Source organism: Rhinolophus ferrumequinum, chromosome 3 (genome assembly GCF_004115265.2).
Source record: "Rhinolophus ferrumequinum isolate MPI-CBG mRhiFer1 chromosome 3, mRhiFer1_v1.p, whole genome shotgun sequence".
Taxonomy (NCBI): domain Eukaryota; kingdom Metazoa; phylum Chordata; class Mammalia; order Chiroptera; family Rhinolophidae; genus Rhinolophus; species Rhinolophus ferrumequinum.
Genome location: NC_046286.1, coordinates 42,721,161 through 42,738,760, shown reverse-complemented (window position 1 = coordinate 42,738,760; position 17,600 = coordinate 42,721,161). Strand labels below are relative to the sequence as shown.

Below are 17,600 nucleotides of genomic sequence, written 5' to 3'. Positions count from 1 at the left end.
AGGTGGTCTGAGCTTGTAAGCTGGAGGCTCATCCAGTCCTCAGTTTACAATTCACACTCTTGTTCCACCCATAGGTAGGCTTTTTGGTCCGGTGACCCTTGGTCACCCAAACAATTGTTGTTTACACCCTGAATAGGAGTTTTATCTAAATTATAGGATGCTTGGGACTACCACACTTTACAGATGATGGATATAGATTTGCTGATCTAAACAATTAATTAAGGAACAATCTGATCCCTGGTGACAATTAGGATGTTTAAGACATCTTGCTGACAGCTGTGGTGACAGTGGACAGACAATAAAACAACTCCTCATTGAAAACAAGAAACTGGGTCTTTCTGATTCACAAGCAGTTTTTTTGTTTGGTTTTTTTGTTTTTTTGTTTTTTTGTTGTGTGTGTTTTTTTTTTTTTTTAATGGGCTTGTAAAAGACTTAAAAATGACTGAAAGGATTGTCACAGAGTGGAAAATGTAGAAATGGCAACCTATAATTCTAGCTGAATCATTTCTCAGATCCCACTCTTCATAGGATTACTCTGACAGAAGAAAACAGAGAAAACTGATACCTTATACTTTCCCTGAAGTACATCGATTTTAAAATGTAAGTCAAGATATTTTCAGAGACAGGACATGTGGGGAACCCTCTCACCTTTTCTTTTAGCGTACCTAAGTAGGAAAGCATTCTGCAGTTTACAGAGCTATTCACTTTTAACCTTTACTAAACAAGTTTTAGAACAACTGGGTTTAGAGAAAATACGTAGGGAATCTAGATATCCTAAGATGGCCACAGAGTACTAGTGTCTTGCTACCACTCTCAAAAAAGAAACATTTTAATTATAAATGCTCTGAAGAAAGAATTAACTTTTAAAAACATTTTTGTATGTTTACATAGGATCTTTTCCCAACTCCTCCATCAATTGAATAAGCCTGTGAATGTGCTCCAGGCTGGCTCCTCCCCTATAGAAAAGAACACGTTTTTCCAGAAAAGATTTTGAAGAATGTGTCCAAATCCTAAATCCTGTCTTCCCCATGAGGAAAAAAATGGAGAGGAAATCAGGACATGGATTTCTATTTCAACTCTTCTTTCTTAGATCTTTGAATTGCAGGATATTAAAAATAAACCTAGAAGACACCGCAATGAATTTTTTGAGCAGCTGGAAAAGAAACCATAAAACAAGTGATTACAATCAGCAAAGTGTGATAACAGCTGAACGCATTAGACCCATCCTTAAAAAGCCAGGCCCCACCCCCTGCCCCTCTTGGGCCTTTTCGATAGAGAAGGGGATGTCACACAATACAATCCAAACACGTTCTCTGTCCATATTGGGTTAAGAAAATATAGTGCTGGTCATTGTCCCCAAATGACAGACATCCACAGATGGAAAGCGGGAGGATTTGACTTCCACAGTGCTGCTCATTGCATCAGGCAAATTCTGTTAGGAAGACACCCACCTGCACCCGGCTCTGGCCTGGGTACTATAAAAAAAAAAAAGTTCCTCGTGGTCACTGCCCTCTAGAAGTTTAGATAATTTCTCTTTTCATGTCTTCCTTTGGCTGTGATTGTGAAAGAAAAGCCGTCACAGTATGGAACTTTTCTTACCTTCAGGAAAGTTCTCAGTTAAAAGGGTCTTCTTCTCTTTAATATATGTAGAACCCTTAAAAATTGCCCCATTGAAGAAACGCCTTTTGTGATGTGGGAATAAAATACTTCAATTTTCCAAGTTGTTATCTGAATTAATTTAAAAGTTGTTTAAGTAACAGTAGAAAAAAAAAGTTAAAGATGAAATTTGGTTCGATGAAAACAGTTGTAGGGTTTTGAAACTTCTGCTTTAACCTGTATTGCTGGTTTTCACAGTTTAAGTGTGAAATTCTAGTTTTATGCTATGAAAATGCTTTTATTTTCTCACTTTCAAAAATTTTTAAAGAGGAAAAGGTTTTCTTCAGTAGGAAATTTTGATGTGTATAAACAGAACGTCAAAGAAGAGACTGCTTGAAAACGTCTGAAAAAGTTCATACCCAAACAGAGAATTTCAAAGCAGATACCATATGCTTAAGTCTCTAGTCAAGCATAGCCCTTTATATCTTCAGGTTTTCACCGATTAGTTTGAGATCATACAAAAATGTCTTCTTTTTCTTTCTTTCTTTTTTTTTAGCAGTCTTCATTTGGGGAACTCATTTTAATGCACAAAATTCAGTACATGAGCCTCTCAAAAAATAGGACACTTCTTAGGGTTTGGGCATCAAAGTTTTCTCCAGCGTAGCTCTTGGTTTCCCTTTCAAATCTGAATACTTCTGTAGAAAATAATATAAAACATCAACATTTAAATATTAAATTAGGTTTAATATTTCAGATCTTTCGAATATGTAAGCTTCACATTAATTGAGATAATAACAAATAGTTCTGGAAGTGGCTTTTCTATTTCTAGAAATGTAAATCTCAAAATTGATCTAAGTAGATTTAGTATCAGTCCATCTTACTACGGAGTTTGACATCCAGACAAAAAGGAACTCTTGTCTTCATGCAATTAATTTTATATCATGGAAGCTTACAGTGATCTAATTTTGTATAATTCTTTTCAAAAAATGATTTTTAAAGTTAAGATCAGACGTATTATTTTTATACTAAAAAAACTTGCTTTAAAAATGTAAAGACAGTTGCTTGATGAGAATTTATGTATATATATGTATATGTATGTACACACACATATATCCATGACAAGTTTATTTACAATAATTATTAAACCATTTATTTAGATAAATAGAAAATAGTTCGCACAATGATTACTAAGCAAATTGTTAAAAACAATTATGATAGTTGTCAACAATTAGCTTTTTAGAGCATATAATAATTTGGGCGAGTGCCCATTATATAATATTAACTAAAATGAGTAAGATAAAAAAAAGGTAGATATGTCATGATCCAAACTGTGCATATGGAGGAATATTTTCTTCTTGACAATAGAAGACCACTGTCCTTAAAAAGGCTTCATTTTAAAATGAATCATATGTATTTCTGTAGCTGTGGACATTATCCTCTATGCTCCTTTCTCTTTGAAAATGGAGTGCTCTCTTTTTACCCTTTGCACAGAGCAATATATCTTGCCCAGTTGAACAATAAAAATGATTGAGATTATTAGGGGAACAGAGTTTAATTTGTAGTTTATTCCAAGACTTTGCATATTTCTTTAATACTTCTCAGAGGGCATAGTCCAACGTGCTAAACTAAAACAAAGATGCTAGTTTGAAATCTTTTATCATGAAAAAATATACACACTAACTCTGACTTCAATAACTTTAAATCACTTTGAGACATTGGATTTTAAAACTGTGTTGCATGGCATAATTTATTAAAAAGTTAAAAATAGATCCCTGGGCAGTTAGATGTGAGGCTTTCCTTTCTTCAATCTACTGAAATATTTTAAGAAAAAAAGTTTAATTCAAACTTTGAAATTATAGTGCTATTATACTATTCCTTTTATCCAAAACTTTCATTTATATCACCTGTATAAACATACTTGGGATAGCTAAGTATACAAATGTCCAACCGATTTCTAATTACTTTGTAATTTTCATCAGTGCTGGACAGTCCGTGGGTTTTTACTGTAACTATACATGTACAGTGAAAAGGAGCTACAAGACTGAGAGCTTGACAAGTTTCATTCTCTGCTGCCTACAACAGCGCGAAGAGAACGAGGGTGGGCAAATCTGGGCCTTAGAGCGCCACCCCATGGTCAAATTAGCGAAGGGCACCGTCGGGGTGTACTCGGCTCTTTCACTCAATATTCTCCACTTAATCATGGTAAACCTAAACGAGAGCCTTTATTCACTTGGTTTATTCAAAACGTGAGCAGTTCTGAATAACTTCATTTCTCTTCACTGGTGGCTAAGCAATTGCTGAATTTAGGAACATCTTTGAATATTTTGTACTATAACTTAAAGAACAGCCTCTTTTCTTTCTTTTTTTTTTTTTTTTTTTTTTAGTTAGAGTAGAAAATGTGTGAGGATTTAAGTACTGGCATGACCAAACAAAGCCTGAGAGTCTGTGTTACCAAATTCATTCCCACAACAATTCTAATTTAATTATCAATTTCAATACCTAAAATCAGTATACATAATATTTCAATATTGTTACTTTGCAAAGGAATCGTAAGGTTTGCTAGAATTGCCAAAATCAACAAACAAAACCCATTAAACCTTCTAGGGATATTAAAACAGAATTTGAATGTGTGAGTCATTACATTTATGGATAAGAAAATTAGGGAGAAAAGCAAGCTACTGTGAAATGACAATTAAGTTCTTACATGGATTAAAAACAATTTTTTATAGCTACAGAGCCCCTCAATTTTCACCCCAGTGATCTCTGTTATATAAAGTAAAAAGAACATTACCTTTCCTATGATCATTCCAAAATTACTTTTTTAGAGTAAAAGAAAAAATGTAGTTGAAATTCTACTTGCCACTTTTGTATCCACATTAACAGAATCCAAGTTTTTTAATAACTCTGACTTGAAGACTATTTGTTTGTGTTAGCTATTTAAAATTTTTACCATTGTTACATTTCTCAAGATTAATAAGTAAGTCCTCAAGACTCCCACACGCAATGGAAAAAATCCACTTACAAATGTAGCAAGCCCTGGCAGAGGCATTTCTTCAGGCCATTCCCAAGGAAGGGAGTAGGGATAAGGGGCCAGATTCAGGAGTCTAGTCCAGCATTTCTGGATCCACACGCCCTCTTTTTCAAAAAAAAAAATCTTCTAGCCAACTTCACAAATGGCTTTTGCAGGCATAATTGGGGTGAAAACCAGCAGTAGTTGGGGGGAAATATATAAACTCTGTAAAGAAAAGAAAAAGTTAAATAATGGAAAACTTCCCAGGAAAAACACTTGGAAAATTGGACAGGAAGACTCGTTAAATGGCATTTTTCTGCCTGTGCTCTAGCCCTCTTTCCAATGACTTCTTTTGTGTCAATAGAAGTCACTTCACTTATCTTTTAGGATTTTTCTTCTTCAGAAATGGTGATGATAAAACATTTTTAACGAGCAGAGCTATTGTTTCCCTGCTCTGTCCTACTCCTGAAGACAACTTCCCTTGTGTTTTAAAGATGAAGTATAAAAACTTTTCAACTTAAAGATGTTACATGTTAATGGAACTGTTGTTTAATGATTGACATAAATGTACAAATCAAGGGTACTGTCGAAATAAAAGAGCATATGAAGTAAATGGAAGAAAAAAAGTCTTTTTTATATTTTATAGTTTAGGTTAACCCTGCTATCTTTTTAAATTGTGAAATATAGCTTTATAGAGAAGAATATATAAAACGTGTATTGTATAAATAGTAATAAAATAAACACATGTGGAACTGTCTATCAATTAAGAAATGGAACACTGCTCTATTTTAGAAACCCTCTACTGCCACTTCTTCATTATATTAATTCCTTCCCACAGAGGTAACCTTTATCCTGACTTCTGTGATATTCATCCTCTTGTTTTTTAAAATATAATTTTACTATCCATAAGTATACACTGAACGATTTTGCATGTTTTGATCCATCTCCCGGAGGATGGAAATTTTAGAGCGTTCATATACTCCCACCTCTTTCTCCTGGCCAAAAGACTCAAGTTTCCCAGGATCTATGTCCCCTTCCCAAGCAGACTTCAGTCTCCCTAATTCCAGTTACTCTTGAGATTCTTATGCTGTAGATGGATAGTTTATTACCAGTGCAATCAATGGATGCTCCAAAATTGCCAGGTCTGGGTATAGGTTAATGTGGAGGAAGAATAAGTAGACAGCTATGTTGTGTGATTTTAAGGCATCAGACTCACCATTCTGGTATCCCAAAATATGTCTCAAAATCAAGTTAATGCCTAAATGTTAAAATTTGGGGCTTTATAGCTTTGACCTAATGGTGTGTTCTGAAAGCAAATAACCCTGGGATAGGCACCCTAATCTTCTTTATCAAATATACATTCTTTATAGGATAAGAAGGTCTTAGGATGGTTTCTGGGATCATGTTTTCAGAGAGGACAAGTTGAGGCCATAAGGACAGAAGGGATCACTGATGGGACCACTTGAAGACTTGCATTTGATGAGTGAATAGCCAACCCAGGTAGAAAAGAGCAGTGCGTTGAATATGATGTACATGTCAGCAGGGGTCTGTGCGTTTAAGCTGTGCATGGTGGTGGTGTTTGATTGTGATATATGTGGGCTTCCTGAGGCAAGTGGCACTGTATCAGGTTTCTTTCCCAAGTTTCTTGTGGCATTTTGCTGTGAAAGGAAATCTGTAATCCATGGAGAAGGTCAGCATGTGAAACAACATTGACAGAAAATAACTGAAAGAATTGAGTTTACTAACACTTTGGACAGCCCAGCCAAGCAACTATCTCCTACACAAATTAACACCCCAAAAGCTGTTGTAAAAAAACAGGAAGGTGTTTTAATTAGGAAGATGTACTTAGGAACTTTAAAACAGTGCTCTTCCATCAATACAGTGTTTCCAACATTGCCCAAAGCCTTCACTTAATTAAGATTTGGAGACAAGAGGTTATGTCTAGATCCAGCCCCATGACAAAGAGTGCTCTTGAATCAACAAGGTCACGAAGTTGGAGCTTGATTTATTTTATCTCTTAAGTTTCCTTCAAATCGTGCTTTAAATCCTTCTGTTAAACTCTACTCCTACAGATGAGAGTTGGCACAAAGCATAGGCGGAAATGGTGTGTAGGAGTCAAGCAACATAGTTTGCATGGGTGAGCTGATGAAATAATTAATTCTTCTGTGTTCCTATAACCAAAATACTGGATTTGTTGAACAGATAAAAGCCAAAGATTCTGGTTTAATTCAGAAAACCCAGGGTCTCTATGATCAGCCTCCAACGGTGCTCTTGTCCAGCAGTTTCTCACTTTGTACATTGGAATTACCTGGAGAGTTTTCAAAAATACAGAAGCTTGTGTTCTACCCCCTGACATTCTGACTTAATTGGTCTATAATGCAACTCATGTATTGGGGTTTTAAAAGATGCCCCAGGCGATTCTAATGTGCAATCAAGACTGAGAACCACTGGGCTAATCACTCTAGAATTGACCACAATTTGTGGTCTAACTCAAAGATAATAAGAAGTAGGGGAGCACAAAATTTGTTCCCAGGCACTGTAATGGTTTGAATGGTGACTGCCTAAAAAGATATGTCCATGTCTTAATCCCTGGAACCTGTGAAAAGGGTCTTTGCAGAGGTGATTAAGCTAAGAGTCTCAAAATTGAGATCATTCTGGATTATTTGTGTGGGCCTAAACTCAATGACAAGTGTATTTGTAAGTGAAAGGCAGAGGAAGATTTGAAGTGGAGGCAGAGGGGAAAGCCATCTGAAAAAAAGAGCCAGAGATTGGAGCTTTGTTGCCACAAACTGAGGAATACTTGGGGCCACCAGAAGCTGGAAGAGGTAAGGAAGGATTATCCGCTAGAGTCTAAGAGGGAGTGTGGCCCTGACGATACTTTAATTTCCAACTTCTGGTCTCCAGGGCTGTGAGAGAATAAATTTATGTTATTTTAAGTCAACCAGTTTGAGATAATATGTTATGGTAGTTCTGGGTAATTAGTAGACTGTTCAACTGCTTACTCACATTAACTCATTTAATTCTCACAAAAATCCTTGCAAATGAGGTATTATGAGGTTTATTTTAGAGATGAGAAAACTAAGGCTAAGACTGAATATCTTGCTCCAGATGCAGAGCTAGCAGTGGCCCAATTAGTATTTAAACTTTGTCAGAGCCATACCAGGTGGGATAACACTCAGAACATGGGACTTCCAGAATATTGATGGCCCCTTTGACTTGGATTCAGTACATCCAAACACTTCCTGGTTCCAGCCCCACATGTCACCCCCAAAGTCAATGCGCTCCATCTTTAAAACTTTTAGACAGTTTATGTGAATGATTCTCCTCAGTTCATAAACATTAAAATATGCAGTTGGAATTAGATATCTGGGAAGAAGGATGTTAAAATTCATTTATACTATTGCTTGCTATGAAGAATTTTCAGGCCTTGGGGAGCTGCCACTTCTATGCGTGTTTAGTCTTTAGAACCACTAAATCTAGGCGAAGTGTCTTAAAACTTGAATTGTATTTCCAATTCAGTTACTAAGATGTGAGATCTAGTGGAGACCACTTGAGTCTTCTGTATCTCAGTGTTCTCATTTGTTGAACAACATGGAATCTCTGCCCACCTCTCAAGGTTTTGTGTGTGAAAATGCCTTGAAAATGATAAAGCGTTCTACATATTTATGTTGTGACTTTGTTTGCCATGGATAATGCTGAAAGTTATATAGGCTCTGTGATTTAAGTAACTATGAAGGGTCGAGTAATTGAATATCTTTTTTAAATTAAGAACTGGGTGTTGAAATGATAAAAAACACATTGCAATCTGTAGAGTCATAAAGTCTTTCTAAGGCTCCAATCTCTAGAGAGATACATATAATATATATGATTAACAATAAAAATAAACTTATTTAAAAAGGAATTGTCATGATTCTAGTGGGTTGTATAAGAAATTTATTTTTATTAGTTATTTTTTCCAACATCCCAAATCATTCTTTATTCTCAATTATTTTGAACTTAAAGCCAACAGATATGTTGAATTAGTAGACAAATTAAATGGAATACTTTTTCCTTACATACAGAGAATGGCATGATTTCATACATATACGTATACACACACACACACACAAATGGATTTTAAAATAATATTCAAATTAGAGGTTAATGATGAAAGAACAAATGTTCTTTAATTAATAGTATCTATTGTAATTCTAAATAGCAGCATAAATAGAAAACATGATTTTCTAGAAACTAAATATTTGATTACAATTTTGACAAAATTTTCACAGAATTTGATTGACAAGAGAAGAGATGGTAATTATAATTCTATTAATTAAATTATTTATCTAATGTGGAATTTGCTTAATAGACTGTTGCTTGAAATTAAGATACTTTTAATTGGAGAGAACATTTATGTTTCTAAGTAATGGAGATCCAACCTCCCAATAGAATTACATTATATGCTATTAAATAATGTGAGAGAGGAAAGGATAGGAATAGGTCTATGAACATGTATAGTTCGTAATTCTTTCAGAGTTTCATAGCATCTGCATGGGTTTAAAATTAGAAATAATCTTGAGTTAAAAAAACTCAAAAACATTTTGACTATTTAAATTTTTAAAAATAAACATCATGTAAGCCAAATGTTTTTAATTGTTTCAAATGACATTTCCAGTTGCACGTAATTCATTTTTTCTTCAGATATAGCCCATATTATATAATTTGACTAAATTTTGCCTAATCATATTATAAGAAAAAATTATTTTTCTTATCATGTGAGAACAAACGCAACCATAACTTTTTAGACTTAATTTGATGCAGTAAAATAGGAAACTCTGGTCACTTTCTCAAGAACATAGTATTTTTCCCCCTGTGCAATCACTTCGCTTTTACTTGTGCAACATCAGACCTCAATTCTCTCTCCAAAATAATCATTCTTTGGGAAATATCCATATTATTTGGCATTCTGAAATCCCTGGAGTGTATGCAGTATCTTCAACCTTCATTACATATAGGGACTTTCTCAGAGAGCTATCACAACACAGAAGAGAAAAAATATTTTCAGAAATAAACACTGATCCCAACATTATGAAATAAATATGCTCTGATTTTTGTATCTAGTTTTATTAGCCAATAAAAACAAGGGAGACATGATAATGGATATGGATCAGAAACGGTTCTTTTCTTAGATAACATTATGATTGCTAAATAGAAATCTCTCAGGTCCCTAAAATGATCAAAGTTTTATTACTCCCTGATTCCCATCCAGGGAATTACAAAACTACTTCTTGTTGTTTTATGAAATACACGATTTGGAAGTCTGAAAAGTTTATGTTATTTAACAATCAACGTTTCAGTTAGCTGTGAAATTGCCTGTTTGCATTTTCGGGGTCTGGGCTTGATGCTGGATGAAGCGTGAGTTGTGAACTGCAGTGTGAAAAAATTTTATGGTCACATCTCAGCCTCCTTCATGTTGCACAGACATTAATTTATGAAACCACATTTTACTTAAAATGTGGGGGGGAAAAATCTGATTTTTATGAGAAAATAAATTTGCCTTTGGATAACACTTTTTCCTGTGATCAGCGTAGATTTGCTCTCCAGCGTCTTCCCTTTTAGCTGGTTTAAAATTTCAAAGCCCTGCAGTCTTTCTGAAGAATCCCGCGGTCCCAGGCAGAGCTACCGCACACCTCCACCACCTCTCTGGCTTTCTCTGCGGCGCGGATCGCTAGTCCACGTGCCCCCAGGCATCTTTCAACAATAGTATCAGATTTGCTTGTAGTTCTGAAGTAAATGTTTTCATGGTCTGTCACCTTGATTTTATTAAAGGTGTTGGGACTAAAGCATTAACCAAGGTTGAAAAAACTCATATAAAGGTTCTGAAATGTTTGGAATTTATAATCACCAATCTCTTTTAGCCTTATATCAATTGTTTTCACATGGGGCATATCTACAATTAATCAGAAGTTAAATAGGACGCCACAGATGTTTTCCAGTACGTAGCATTTCATTTTTTGTGTCTGGAGTGCTTAGATTTTAGGCAAGGCAGCTAGCGTCGGGACTTTTTAAGTTATTTTAGGTGGAGCGTTGCCTCGCTTGCTCTGGTTAAGATCAAGAGTTTTCAGGGTATATAATCTGAATATAAAAAATTCTCCCAGTTGATGCCAGCTCCAGGAATTTCACAATCTCTTGAAAAGATTCTGTTTCCAGAAAACAGCAAACTAGAAACTGACTCTATTAAATTTGTATTGGCTTTCCAGGCTTCCGCAATAGTTTATCTTAGTCGTACTTTAACACTTTGTTATTTAAAACAACATTCACACAATTAAAAATAAAACTGCTCTGAAACAAAAGAATTGGAGAGATGTACAGGCAATTTATACACAGATGATGTATATACCAGTGTGCAATTTCAGAACGTAAACTTAACTCTCTTATTTGTACACTGTCCCTATTCCCACCACCCTTATTTTTTCTCAAAGGAAACATCCCTTAGACACTGAACTATTTGGAAGAAATATATACCTTTTAACAACACACATTCAGAGTTGCTGAGCTCAGTGCAAATTTTAATTAAGTGGCAGGAGCCATCTAGTCCCCAGGTGAAGTGCTCCCGGCTGCTGATAGGTGGGAGAAGCAAAACAAGTAGATATTGCAGTGGGGCTGAGTTGTGTGTGGTCTGCTGGACATTCTTTGTCATCCTGTTTGGGAACCAGTTCAGGATCTGTTTCTGTTGGCACTTTCCTCCTGTTGTGAATATATTAGTACATTTCTCAAAGTCTCTGCAGACCTGAAAAGCTGGTAATTTAAGCTCTGGGGCTATGACAGACAGTTCTCCTCCACCAGTTCAAGCATGGGTGATGGGATTTCTCAGAAAGGAAGAGACATGTCTCAAAGCAGAAGAAATACTACTGGCCCAGAGTTAGCTGTGCGTTCTTATCTGTCTTTTAGTTTTTACCATAAATGTTCAAGAAAGTTTTATTTCTGGTCTGGAAAAGCTATGAGAAACTTATGCCTTGTGCTCTGTCCTTCAGCTGATTTCTGAGCCATGGCTTGAAAAATGAGAAACATGTCCATAGGCCATGAAACCTCAGATCACTGTGAGAGTCCTATTGACACATACCTTTGTGAACTGGTTTTCACTCTCTGCCTTCTATGCTGTTTGGTAGAGTTATTTGAAGATTTCATTTGCATCCTATCGTACTGAGCTCACTAATAGGTGCTTATGTGGAAAGATTCTCTTTCATTAAATAAACTCGCATTTGTACATATGATAACTTATTTCCTCAGCAGTAAAGAAAAACTATAGAGATATTTAACTGTTTACAAACTTATTTCTGATACACTTAATATAACATCAAATTTTATTTTAAATGCACTAAAGTTTCCTTTTATATCCTATAGTTTATTATTTGATAAGCCCCAAAATCCTGGGGCCAAGGATATGCCAATAGTCCTTCTCACATTTCTTTTCTAGATTTTTGTAGATTTGCATATAGACTCATTTTGTGCACGATGATCTATACATGTAGTGGCATTGTTCTTTTTGTTTCAAGGCATAACAGCAGCAGTGAAAAGATTTCACATGGCAAATCTTTTATTTTTCCAGAATGCCTAAGTAAAAGCCGCATGCAACATTTAGGTGTCAGTCCTGATGGTTCTTTGTATGTTCACTTATGTGAAATTCCCCACTCATTGAAATTAACTATCCACCTGACACCATAAAACAGTACAACCGCGACCTAAGCCATTCACGCCAGCCACATCTGCAAATATTTTTTTTTCCTCCAAATTTCAGTCCCATGAATGAAGATGTGATTGTTTCTCTGTGACCTTTCAGCACACTCCAAATCCTAGGAGACTGCTGCTTCTCTTCCTACCCCTACTGCCCACCCATGTTCCCCTTCACACTGCATCTCTCATCTCACAAGACTCCCGCCTCACCATCCAAGGGAAGTCTGTCCCCTCCCCCAGATTCAGGACTGAAAATGAAGCGTAAATCTTACGGGCTAATAAGCGCGGCAGTTACTTCAATAAAATGTTACTTAAAAGTCAGTAGGCTGCACATGTTAAAGACATTAGAGCTGTTAACAGACCATTGTAAAGTAAGCAGAATCCTTAATAACCTGCATGCAATGTTGAACCGTTGCATTTTCAGCTCAGGACAGGCTTAGCTCTGGCACTGAGGCACTGCATTTGTGATGTGAGCCACTCCTGCATTCTCAGAATTAGCAATCCAACAAAACTGAACTAAAATCCCAAGCTTCTGGGAAATGTTAAAACCCAGAGAGGTTCTGCCTTACCCCTACCTTGAGCGTAGAGACAGTCAAACAGTTTGATGCTCAGCATCAGACCCAGCGTCTTCGTCTCTAATGCCTGAATCCTTCAGCCTCCAGCCAAGAGGCAGGCAACATACAATTGAAGGAACCTAGGGCCGGCTGCTGTCTTCTGGAAGAACTGGACCAAACCCTAGGGGCGCCCTTCAGGCACACTTCCAGAGACCACACTGCAGGGTCAGAGAAGGCTAATAGTGGGACATAGATGACAACAGCAAAACAACAATCAGACAAAATTAGTTCCAAAGCATTTTATGCCTTGTTTCTCCATAAAGAAAACAAGGCACTAGTTCTTTCGTCTAGGGAAGTTTCTTTCATACTGCCCTAAACTGGAGCATTTGTTTTTTTAAACAGCTACTTTGAAAGACACCTAATCCCACAGATATAGAACAAATAAACCATAGTAGTGGAACATCTTGCTACTTAGAGAACGGTACTACCTGCCTTTCTGATGCATCTGGGATCTTTTCCATTATTTACAGAGTATGTCATTTTCTAGGTGGAGAAAAGGGCAATAAGAGAAACAAATGTTCTTCCTATTTCAGGTGACCTTTACATTTGACAAGTGAACTAAAAAATTTTTAAGCCTGAATTATTAAAGCAATGAAAACTGATTAGAAATCCTATTCATAATTTTAACATAACATAAAAGAAATAATCTTTTCTTATAGTATTAGGTTAGTGCAAAAGTAATTGACATTTAAAAGGTTAAAAATAATTGCAAAAAACACAATTACTTTTGCACCAACCTAATAATTCATCTTGTATCTTTCTTTTCATTCAGAGATGGAATTTATAGATTTTCCAAATTGTGAACTGAAAGAAAGGAATCTCAGTCTAAAGCTGAGAAAGCCATGTTACTAAAGGTACTATAATTTTGGTAGGGAGAAAAGGGATAAATCAGAAACTGAGTCAAAATGAGGATTATATCAAAAGAATATGATAACTTTACAGAAATGTTTTATATTTGAAAGTTCTGTTACTCTCACCACCAAAATCATCTATATTCCTGTTTCACACATTCTATGTGAATCTTTGTCCATAGACATATGAATTAATTGAATCGTAATAAACATAATTTGCATTGTCTTTTTTCACTTAACTTTTTATCAAAATTATTTTTTCATATTCTCTATTATCTTGGTTATAATCATTTAAAATATTCCACTGAGTTACAGCATCCTAAAGTAAGCCATTTTCTAATTGTTGTACTTTTAGGTTATTTGTCAATTTTTATGATAATTTATTTCAGTATCTATCCTAAGACCAGCTTTTTAGATGGTCAATGATAAGAGGTTGAGATAAATGGATGCAAAAGAGGGTGTCTGTAAGTGAGGGGTGTGGGAGTTGTTCTTCCAAATCACTAAAAAGTTCTGTGGAGAAAGGTAAGAGAGGCAGAAGATTGTTAGATACAATAATTAGGAAGGAATGTAGTAATAAGTGATGAGGCAATATGGCATAGAGGATAAAACATGAGGAGATTCCCACAGTCACCAAAGGTAGAATCAGGGAAGGAAGGACGAGAAACCAGCAACGACAACAAAAGTAGGATAAGCGAAGAATCTTGGCATCCAACTTGGAAAACAGAGCCAGATACAGCAGTAAGAGATGAGGCGTTCCCTGGAAACTCCACAGAGGGACCAACGCTATGCAGTGACTGGGAGAGGCTCCAACAAGGCGTTGAGGGAAGGAGTTGGATGAGAAAAGGAAATGAAGGCTAGCTCTCTCTGTGAGCATTTAAGTATTTAGTTAGTTGTCTAAAGCCTTTGGTCTCAGCTCACCACTAAGTACAGCTAGTTAGTTCCACTTCTGCCTTTGACATAGAGTGTGGCCAAGGGCAACTTCTTTCCCATTTAATTTCCCCTCTATCATCACAGGAGGGTAATAGCTTGGAGCACTCCCTTGGCCTATAGTGTGGGTCAATGAGCAGTTGTGAAGCATGATATATGTGTAATGTGTGGTGTAAAATATTTAGGACCTCTCCTAAGAAGAAAAATCCTAATTGTTCACCTGAAACTGTCTCCCACACCAATTAATTCCAGTTTAGGAGATTGACAGGAGGGGTCCCCCAAATCAAGCACATGCCTAAAGGGCTCAGACAGGTGAGGGAGTGAAACTCCCCCTACCCCAACAAAATCACAAGGCCCTTTGGAGGAATTACTTCCTTCAACAGACCAACCAACCTGCCCCTGTGCTTTCTTTACAGGTAATATTTTCACAAAAGAGGTTTCTTTTTGCTCAGTTTGCCTGGTAAGAACATTTAGAGAGTAACGAGTAGCTACTGAAGCTAACCAGGGACATTTTTCCACCCAGGGAATTTTCATTATGTTCAACATTTGGAAATTTCAGCTAAAGATAATTGCAGGTAAGCATTTACCAACAGATGTATTCATTTTCCATTGTAGTTTCTTAAATAGGTACTTGTACACAAAAGACCTCCTTCCTGTATATTTCAGCTCTCCAGAGTACAATTACATGAAATTATTCAGCAGCCAAGTTTGCTTTGTATCACTTGACTGGGTAAGGACACAGAGAAAGCTGTTCCCTATGGCACTGAAAGCTGCAAATCTTTTTGTCTAAATGTTTAACAGCCACATTCATCACAATCTAATAACAAGGCCTCCCACAGACAACTTAGTTCACTTGTTTTCACCCTCTTGCTAAGGGTTTACCAGAAAGACCAAATCAGGTCTCAGTGTTGATTTGATATTCCAATTAACTGTGCATTGGGCCAAAATAAATGTTCAACACATTGGACTGTTCTAACACAAACTGAGTTTTCTTATCATTTACAACTTCCCAATACCATCTAGAGTTTATATTTTCTTACAGAATACAACAAATTCAATAACTGCAATGTATCTTACACTTGAAAAGCATTTGTAAGTTACAAAGCAGAGTAACGTGTTGTGCATTATTTCATTTTCTCCTCAGAATAATTCACTAGAGTAGAGATTCTTCTCAGTTTAATGATAACTGATGTGAAAAACATGTCTTACCTGCTTCTGTTCTCTTCGATAATACTATAACAGAGCAACACAAAGAATTTTTTTCTTTAACCTTCAAACCCCTGCTGGTGGTTCTTATTTACTTATTTGTATTTTGGATTTCTCTTTTTCTTTCAGTTTGACATTTACTAAACCATGTGCTAGGCTTGAAGCAAAGCCCTTCACAGATATCGTCATATATAAGCATAAGACATGTGAAGAATTTGATTGGGGTTTAGAGAAGCCCTTCAGTCATAGTCCTCCAGAAAATAGCAAATGTGAACTTCAGTATGGATGATATATGAAGGTGACAAAAATGTCCTCGCCCCTACAAAGATCCTGGCTTTAAAGGAGGGAGGTAGAATTGCCTTCTGAGTGTTAAATTAAAACTGAAAAATAATGGAAAAGCTTAGATATATTTAAAAAAGAAAAAGACTTTAAGGACGGTAACCTGTCTCTCAGACCAGAGCCAGAGCAAGCCCTTATTACAGAGATTTATATGTAAAAAGTGTTTTAAATGGAGGTCCACAAAGAGATTGGTGAGCCCCGCATCCTCAGAAGGGGAGACTCACAGAAGTGCATGTTCAGGGGAAAGCGGTTGCTGGCTCCAGGATGTGACTTAGCCACTCCCAAGACTGTTTACTCTTTTGAGGTAATCATGATTCATTGCTACCAAACAGCAGAGTTACCAAAACAAACCCCATGCCTTCTGATTCCATGGAGCCCCCAAGATCTCTTCTGATGCGGATGTGGCTTCTCTGCCAGATGCTGTAGGGGAGAACATACGCACAATCTGCTGTAGGTGCTTGTAGATCATGCTGTACAATAATAAGTTACTGCCTTATTTATGCACCTGTCTCCGTAAGTGCTGCGAATTTGCGTATGCTCCTGCAAGCGGAGGAACAGGCTCTATTTTAGGGCTTCTGGCTTGAGGACTACAGATAAAGTCAATAAGAAAAATAACAACACCATGCTCTTCCAAGGTGTTTTTGTGATTTTTTTGAAATTTCAACATGATAAAGATTTTTTTTTCCATGACAACATTACCTGCTTCCATGTAAGACTAACAGTCATACTAGGCCATGACAAAAAAATTTCAGATGCTTTTAAGTATCTTTTTGAAAAAAAACCTTACAGAAATATGATTAGAACTTTATCTTATTTAAAGATGAGGAGGAGGAATTCCAGAGAGATTAAATGACTTATTCAACGCCGTTCAGTTAATTAGGGTCAGAGGCAGAGGCAGACTTCAAATCTCCTACCTATGAAAGGCATTCATATTCTCCAGGGAAATGCTGGCTGCTTTCAGCATCTCATTTGTCTCCGTGTTTCCCTTGTATTTACCTGTCATTTCTAACAGAATCATCATTTACCCACTCTTCCATAGTCTCACTTCTCCATTTTTCTTAAATCTTTTTATCCTTTTCCTAAAATCTCAACTTCAAGTGAAAAGAGACCCATGCTGTAGAAACACTTAGAGCTGTTAATATAGTAATGTTACTTGTGAATCTCCAAGAATCACATAGGACGCATTACCCCCACGTTTTGTTTGATAAATCTTTGCTCCGACCATCTCATTATACTGTGCAATACACATTTCAGAAATGCTGCATTCGAATGTTATGCTGCATGTTTTTTTTTCTTTTGACATTAAATACTGTTAGCCTCAGGAAGCACAAGAGCTGGGGCAAT

The 17,600-nt window shown here is 36.3% G+C and overlaps 1 long non-coding RNA gene across 1 annotated transcript; it reads right to left on the bottom strand.

Moving 5' to 3' along the window:
- Nucleotides 1-399: 399 nt before the first annotated feature.
- LOC117016119 (uncharacterized) lies at nucleotides 400-12,994 on the bottom strand. Its single transcript, XR_004421832.1, has 3 exons — nucleotides 12,895-12,994; nucleotides 4,619-4,831; nucleotides 400-2,291 (listed from the first exon to the last, which is right to left on the bottom strand). It is a non-coding gene; the product is annotated as an uncharacterized LOC117016119 (long non-coding RNA).
- Nucleotides 12,995-17,600: the final 4,606 nt, after the last annotated feature.